This window comes from Daphnia pulicaria, unplaced genomic scaffold (genome assembly GCF_021234035.1).
Source record: "Daphnia pulicaria isolate SC F1-1A unplaced genomic scaffold, SC_F0-13Bv2 h1tg000064l, whole genome shotgun sequence".
Classification (NCBI taxonomy): domain Eukaryota; kingdom Metazoa; phylum Arthropoda; class Branchiopoda; order Diplostraca; family Daphniidae; genus Daphnia; species Daphnia pulicaria.
Window position 1 is genome coordinate 12501 of NW_025804786.1, and position 7500 is coordinate 20000.

Consider the following 7500-nt stretch of genomic DNA (forward strand, 5'->3'; position numbering starts at 1 on the left):
TAGAAGGAGTTTACCTCCCGCTTAGGGCTGCACGCTCAAGCAACCCGACTCTTGGGAAGGGATCCGATGCACGGTCTCGGCTCGTCTTATCTACGGGCCTGACACCCTCTGTGGGTTGCTCGCCCCGTTCATGGAGACTTGGACGATAGATACCGGACAGACGCGCACGATCCTCCCGAACACCACATTCCTCGGCACCCGCTCAACCGGGCGCGAGGTTCGGTGCTGGGCTCATCCCTGTTCGCTCGCCGCTACTAAGGGAATCCTTGTTAGTTTCTTTTCCTCCGCTTACTGATATGCTTAAGTTCAGCGGGTAGTCTCATCTAAACTGAGGTCAGAATGAATTGTTTGTTTTCAAAAGGAGACAACACTTTATCTAGCTCGGCAGACTTTGGCGTTTTAAAGCCGGGAAAGATTGAATAATTGCCGGTTCAAATTTTTTTTTTTCGAAATAAAGCGAGTCTCTCGTTATTCGCAAAAATTAATTTACGAAAAGTGACAGGGCGTCCTGCGGCTTTTTGTATTGAAACAACGCGTCGTGCGCGAACCAAGCTTGCATAACGAGCGGTTAGAGTGAGTGATAATTCGCGGTGGTCGACACTTCGACACGCCCGGCGCACACACACAACTAAACTCGCGTTGAAGCGGTATATCGCGCACACGCAGCCGACACCTTGTTCGAGAAGATGTGTTTATTTCTAAAATTTTTTTTTGAGTTGGCTCAAAAATTTCCCATCTGTTTTGCCATCGAAAAAGGTTTCTTTTGAATAGAGAGGAAAAAAACAAAACAGGGCGAACCTTCTTTTATTTTTCCCCCTTTTTTGTATTTGAGGCATCGCGGACACTTAAGTCGCGCGGCACCCAGACGTTAGAGATTCGGGAGCTTTTATGCGGTCAGGCCGGGTGAAAAATAAATCTCGCCGCGACCCAACATGCAAAACCAAGACTGAAAAAATCTCTGTTCGTTCATCATTCGACCGACCCTCAGTCAGATGTGGCCCGAGCGAGAAGCTGGGCCGCCATTTACGTTCAAGATTTCGATGCTCCATGTGTTCTGCAGTTCGCATGGATTAGCGCACTTTGCTGCGCTCTTCATCGATCCACGAGCCTAGTGATCCACCGTTCAGGGTCGTATATAAAACGACATATTCGTTTTCTTCTCTCTTTTTCTCCAACCCGCCCAAGCAAATGAATGCGAGGGCGGAGAAAGAAAGCCAGAAAGAAAATGTTCCGATAAACACTCGTACTAGAATTTGGGTTTAGTGTGTTATTGTGATTTTGAATTCTTCCTACTTCATCGAGAGGGCGAAGGGCAAGCTTAAAAAACATTCGGTTTTCAACGGCATAGTGTCGGGCTTTGGAGTGTTAGTCTATACGACGCACACGCACGCAACCACGAGTATCTACGCCCGAAAAGAACGTCCAGAGTAAAGTCTCACACTTTCGTCCCCCACCGAGAATCAAAAAATCCCGAAGACGAAGAGAGAAACAAAAAAAAAACAATTTCGATTGGGCGTATCCGCTTTAAACCACCGCGCATCAGAGCGCCTGATACCCGTTCAAAATCTTGATGTTTTTTTTTTTTTTTTCCGACTCTCCATCCACCGAGTTTTTATTTTTCAAAGTGTTTGATTTAGGGACTAAGACTTTATAAAATCTCCTTTATTGTTCCTTCGGTACTCGCGGCCCAGGCGGGCTATCGTATTCTTCACTCTACTAACGTCAACACTGTGAGCGCCGCTAAAGGTCGAATGAATCTATAGAGACATTCACCATCGAAGCAGGAAGAATTTGCTCACGGCCATAGACCAAATCGAAAGACTTTGTGTTTTTTTTTGAGCCGAGAGGAAAGAAAAATCAATTTGAAAAGGCGAATCCGCTTTAAACCACCGCGCATCAGAGCGCCTGATACCCGTTCAAAATAAATGATTTTCTTCCGTCAACCCACACATAGTTCATACGATGTCTTACGCCGAAAGACTTTTGATGGGGTTTTTTTTTGTTTTGCAACTTTTAGTTGTTTCGTGCTCAACCAAAGCCATATGCGCAAAACATTTGTCTTGTTCGTTTATGATCCTTCCGCAGGTTCACCTACGGAAACCTTGTTACGACTTTTACTTCCTCTAAAGGATCAAGTTCGACCATCTTTCAGTCTCGCCGTTGGTAGGCACCGCACGGGCAGAGATTGCTCCCCACTCGACGGCACCCCGACAAGCCCGTCCGAAGGCCTCACTAAATCATTCAATCGGTAGTAGCGACGGGCGGTGTGTACAAAGGGCAGGGACGTAATCGACGCGGGCTAGTGACCCGCGCCTACTAGGGATTCCTGGTTCATGGGGATCATTGCAGTCCCCAATCCCAACCACGAAGGAGGTTCAGCGGTTACCCGGTCCTTTCGGACAGGGAGAGTGAAACACGCTGATTCCTTCAGTGTAGCGCGCGTGCGGCCCAGGACATCTAAGGGCATCACAGACCTGTTATTGCTCACTGTCACGCGGCTGGACGCCGCTTGTCCCTCTAAGAAGACTGCGTGACGGACGCGAGAGCAGAAGGTATCGCCGGGGATGACGACGACCGAATAACAATAGAGCCAGCCCCCGCGAGACATTCCCGACAAAGCCCCGCCATACCTCATCCGCCAGGCAACCAACCCGTGAAGGCCGTACACCCGACGAACAAAGCACAACGAAACCAAGCCGAGAGATTGCCTCACTAAAGGAACCAGTCCCACCGAGACCCGAATCGCCGCCACCTGATCCCGACGCCTCCGTACTCCCTTCGGTTTCAATTGATAAAACCCGTCACCTATTTAGCAGGCTAGAGTCTCGTTCGTTATCGGAATTAACCAGACAAATCGCTCCACCAACTAAGAACGGCCATGCACCACCACCCACCGAATCAAGAAAGAGCTCTCAATCTGTCAATCCTTCCAGTGTCCGGGCCTGGTGAGGTTTCCCGTGTTGAGTCAAATTAAGCCGCAGGCTCCACTCCTGGTGGTGCCCTTCCGTCAATTCCTTTAAGTTTCAGCTTTGCAACCATACTTCCCCCGGAACCCAAAGACTTTGGTTTCCCGGAAGCTGCCCGTCGAGTCATTGGAGTAACTCCGACGGATTGCTGGTTGGCATCGTTTATGGTTAGAACTAGGGCGGTATCTGATCGCCTTCGAACCTCTAACTTTCGTTCTTGATCAAGGAAAACATTCTTGGCAAATGCCTTCGCTGTTGTTCGTCTTGCGGCGGTCCAAGAATTTCACCTCTGTCGCCGCAGTACGAATGCCCCCGTCCGTCTCTATTGACCATTACCTCGGGTCCAAAAGTAAAAGACCAGCAAAATCGGACCGAGGTCCTATTCCATCATTCCATGCTGCGATATTCAGGCGTTGGGATACACCTGCTTTGAGCACTCTAATTTGTTCAAAGTAAACGTTGCCGGCCGCCCGAGACACCCGGTGAAGGGCACCCCGAACGATTGACTGGGTGGAGCGAATCGAGTCAACTACGACCAAAATTTAAAAAAGAACCCGAAAGAACTTTCCAACTCTGGCCGCAGATACAACAACGACGCACCGACCACCACTCCGGCGATGTTGTCCGACCGTGAAGAGAGTCGGGCTTTGACACCCGGGCTCCCAGAGCGTGAAACGCAACACCCTTGATTCAGAGCGGCGCCGCCCGGCCGAAGACAGACATCCGACTACGAGCTTTTTAACCGCAACAACTTTAATATACGCTATTGGAGCTGGAGTTACCGCGGCTGCTGGCACCAGACTTGCCCTCCAATGGTTCCTCGTTAAAGGATTTAAAGTGTACTCATTCCAATCACGGGGCCTCGGAAGAGTCCCGTATCGTTATTTTTCGTCACTACCTCCCCGTGCCGGGAGTGGGTAATTTGCGCGCCTGCTGCCTTCCTTGGATGTGGTAGCCGTTTCTCAGGCTCCCTCTCCGGAATCGAACCCCGATTCCCCGTTACCCGTTGCAACCATGGTAGGCGCGTAACCTACCATCGACAGTTGATAAGGCAGACATTTGAAAGATACGTCGCCGGCGCGAAGGCCGTGCGATCGGCGTGAAGTTATCCAGAGTCACCAAAATTGGTACGGTGCGCGAGCCCGAAAGCCCGGCCCCGACTGGTTTTGATCTAATAAAAGCACCTCTTCTGCGAGCCCGAAAGCCCGCAGTCGAGGCTCGAGTGCATGTATTAGCTCTAGAATTACCACAGTTATCCAAGTAGGATGGAGTGGATCTAAGGAACCATAACTGATTTATTGAGCCATTCGCGGTTTCGCCGTCTAGCGGCTTGTACTTAGACATGCATGGCTTAATCTTTGAGACAAGCATATGCTACTGGCAGGATCAACCAGGTATTTCGTGTATGTTTGTTTGATATGCATCCGGCGAGTTGCGGGTTTTTATTTCGCCCACGCATCACCAAACACACACCAAATCAACACGTTTTTCGTTTTTTTTCTTTTTCTTCGGAAACTAAAATTTTTGATCGCAACGCCTGGCGTGTCACAGCGAGTCCCAGTGAAGAGAAACACCGATCCGATCCGTTTGTTGGATTTTTTTCATTTCAATTTCCAAAGTCAAAGACCATTCAACGGTCTATGAGCCCAAAGTGAATCGGATTCATTCGACCGGTCTTGATATATTCATCAACTTTTTTTCCCGTATTACGGTTTTCGACGGTCATATGTGGCGTGCTGTATGCTCATAAGTCAAGCCTGCTTTACTAAGCTGACAAGCATACATCTTTTAAATTTTTGTGGGCTCAGAGTTTTATTTTTATTTTTCCACCGCCGAGGCACACTCTCGCATCACCCCGCACGACACACACACACACACACACCTCACCGCTCAACGGTCACACGAGGCAGAATTTTCCGCAAAGACTTTCGAAGAGAAAGAGAAAACTCGGAACAACCGCGGTCAGAGGCCAGCATAGAGGCATCGTATAGAAAGTCATGGGCGGAAAAAAACAAATCATTTCAAGTCGAGACAAGCAACCAGACTACCCCTATAAAAGTGCGCAATTCTTTAAGAGTTCACCGAAGAATGACCGAGATCAAGTATGCACGAAACGAACATATTCCAAGGGCAGCTGAATAAGCGATTCTGCGCCGAAGCGCGAGAAAAGCAAGCGGTACACCGATGGGGATCGTTTTTTTATCGTGTTAGATTCGTTGTTGTCAAGCAAGGATTCTCAAAATGTTTTTTGCATTGCACCCAAGTTTCGTACTGATTACTTGTCGCAGACCGGTGACTGTCAAAAAAAATTTTTTTACGTTTTTTCTTGAGAGGTCACTGCCTACACACAACTCCGGGCGGGCCGTACACTCACAGCCGTTTGAATTCTCCCTTCGTGTGTCATGGCCATAACTGAGCGTACATCTTACCGGGCGCCGAGTTGATCTGGCTTGTTCGATGAACGTTCGGGATACGTACAATCGATATAGCTCCAACCGTAACTCGTTTGTAATTACGCCGGCCATACTCAGCGGGCGCTCAGCTCAGCTCTCGATATCTTCCGTCGAAGGGAAGTTCGTAGTAAAAGAGAGTCAGAGTCGACGCCACATTTTGCGGTCCTCGCATCTCATCCGATTTTTGAATTTTATAGATTTGCCATCACTTCCACCCAATTCTCTCGTATATTTCAATCTCTTGACTTTGTCCGACCGGGCCGTCTTCGCCCCCCTTCAACTCCGTCCATCTCCACTTCTGTGTTCCACACAACGAGCTTCCGTCAAACGGCAAAATGTGAAATATGCGCACGCCGCACGAAATAATTTGAAAGCGTTCTGTTTGGTGGCTTTTTTATTTTTTATCTCTCGGCTCACACACACACACACACATTTCCGCCTGAACGGTAATTTTTTTTGATACGGTGTCAAAAAGTGAAAAGACGCGCACCATTTTCTTTTCTCTTCCGTATCGTCGCTGACGGTAAACGCTGATGGTTATGATGCCGTAAGTTTGGAAGAAAGAATCTTTCCCGTCTTGTCTTGTTACGGTAAAATAACAAAGAACAAGCGTCCGATTTCTCTCACAGACGGCCACAGACAAACCACACGTGCCGAAGAAACGAAACGTCCGAAACCAAAAAAATGTTTGACGCGCGCACCTCTTCTGAACTTTTCGACCAAGAGTCGTTGGATCGAGTGACGAGCTTCTCAGCTGTCGCACCAATCGGTGAAGCGGGCGTTTGAATTCCCGTCCACATCGCGGTTCGGATATATTTTTACATATACCGACCATCGGAAATTTCGAAAACGGTTTTACCGAAGGAATGATATTTCACACACCGACAGCTCATCGAGTTCGTCTCCGTTCAACGGTTTTTTTTTTTAAGACTTTTTGATCGCATGGGGCTAAACTGGTTAGAGCAAAGCCGCGATCCAAGCAGTGAAAAAAAAACAAAGACAGTGCAAGCGCGATCGAACGGAATCGAAACTAAAATCATGTGAAGTGGCGGGCGGAAAGGAGCTCAGCTACGGTGGAAATGAAACTACAACTAACGCCGAACCGGACAACTTCCCATTCTGCGTCTTCGTTTCATTTCCCAAAGCTCCCCGTCGATACCAAAGTTTTTGCGTCGAAGCTACTAAAGAAATTTCGCGCTTTCCTTTTCGCCTCTTTCGCCTTCCCTTCGATATCTATCCAACCACCGGCTTCGACTTTATTTCTTTCACCCGTCTATTCGCCCGATAGTCGACGGTCGGCCATTCTTTGGTATCGGCCAGGCGGACTAACAAGAAGTAAGACTCGTTTGAAAAATTTGGACCGGGCTTTACAATCGCTGCTTGTCGTAATGTCGCAAATTTGAAAAAAATTTTCAATTCGAGAAACCAAACTATTCGACACTTCGAAAATTTTTGGGACTCTGAAAATTTTTCCGAGTTTAGGAATCGAGACCTCTTCTATACTAAGGAAAACCACTAATGTTCCGCCGCATAATGTCTCCGTTTTCCGGCTCATTTTTAGCGATTGGACGGGGACATTGCCCCATCCAACCGCCAGCCGACTTTCAGGAACCGTCGTTTTCAAAGTTGGGACTTAGAAAATTTTCGACGAGTGGGAATTTTTTACGGTCGCAAGTCATCACGACACGCCCGACCAACCCATTTGAGAGCCGCCACGCCTCGACGGTGTGACGGCTTTTTTTCGAATCGACGGGTCTCGCTCACTCCTCTCTCGCGCCGACCAGAGGCCGGGCGAGAGAGTCGTTGCCAAACACCGTCGTCGGAAATGGGAGAATTTGAGTGGGAATTTTTTACGGTCGCGAGTCATCACGACACGCCCGACCAACCCACTTGAGAGCCGCCACGCCTCGACGGTGTGACGGCTTCTCTTTTCGAATCGACGGGTCTCGCTCACTCCTCTCTCGCGCCGACCAGTGGCCGGGCGAGAGAGTCGTTGCCAAACACCGTCGTCGGAAATCGAGAAATTTTCATTTCCATTTCCATTTTTTTTCATCGGCCTTTATACGTCCAAGTCCCGCCAA

General features: G+C 48.7%; 3 non-coding genes across 3 annotated transcripts in view; all 3 read right to left on the reverse strand.

Moving 5' to 3' along the window:
- The window catches only part of LOC124317917, a 4575-nt gene extending 4238 nt beyond the window's left edge, over positions 1-337 (reverse strand). Inside the window, exon 1 of the ribosomal RNA XR_006912384.1 lies at positions 1-337. This exon is cut by the window's left edge and continues 4238 nt beyond it. This is a non-coding gene — a ribosomal RNA (large subunit ribosomal RNA).
- Positions 338-978: 641 nt separating this feature from the next.
- On the reverse strand, positions 979-1131 carry LOC124317915. The gene has a single exon (XR_006912382.1). It is a non-coding gene; the product is annotated as a 5.8S ribosomal RNA (ribosomal RNA).
- Positions 1132-2068: 937 nt separating this feature from the next.
- On the reverse strand, positions 2069-4363 carry LOC124317921. The gene has a single exon (XR_006912389.1). It is a non-coding gene; the product is annotated as a small subunit ribosomal RNA (ribosomal RNA).
- Between the last annotated feature and the right edge of the window lie 3137 nt (positions 4364-7500).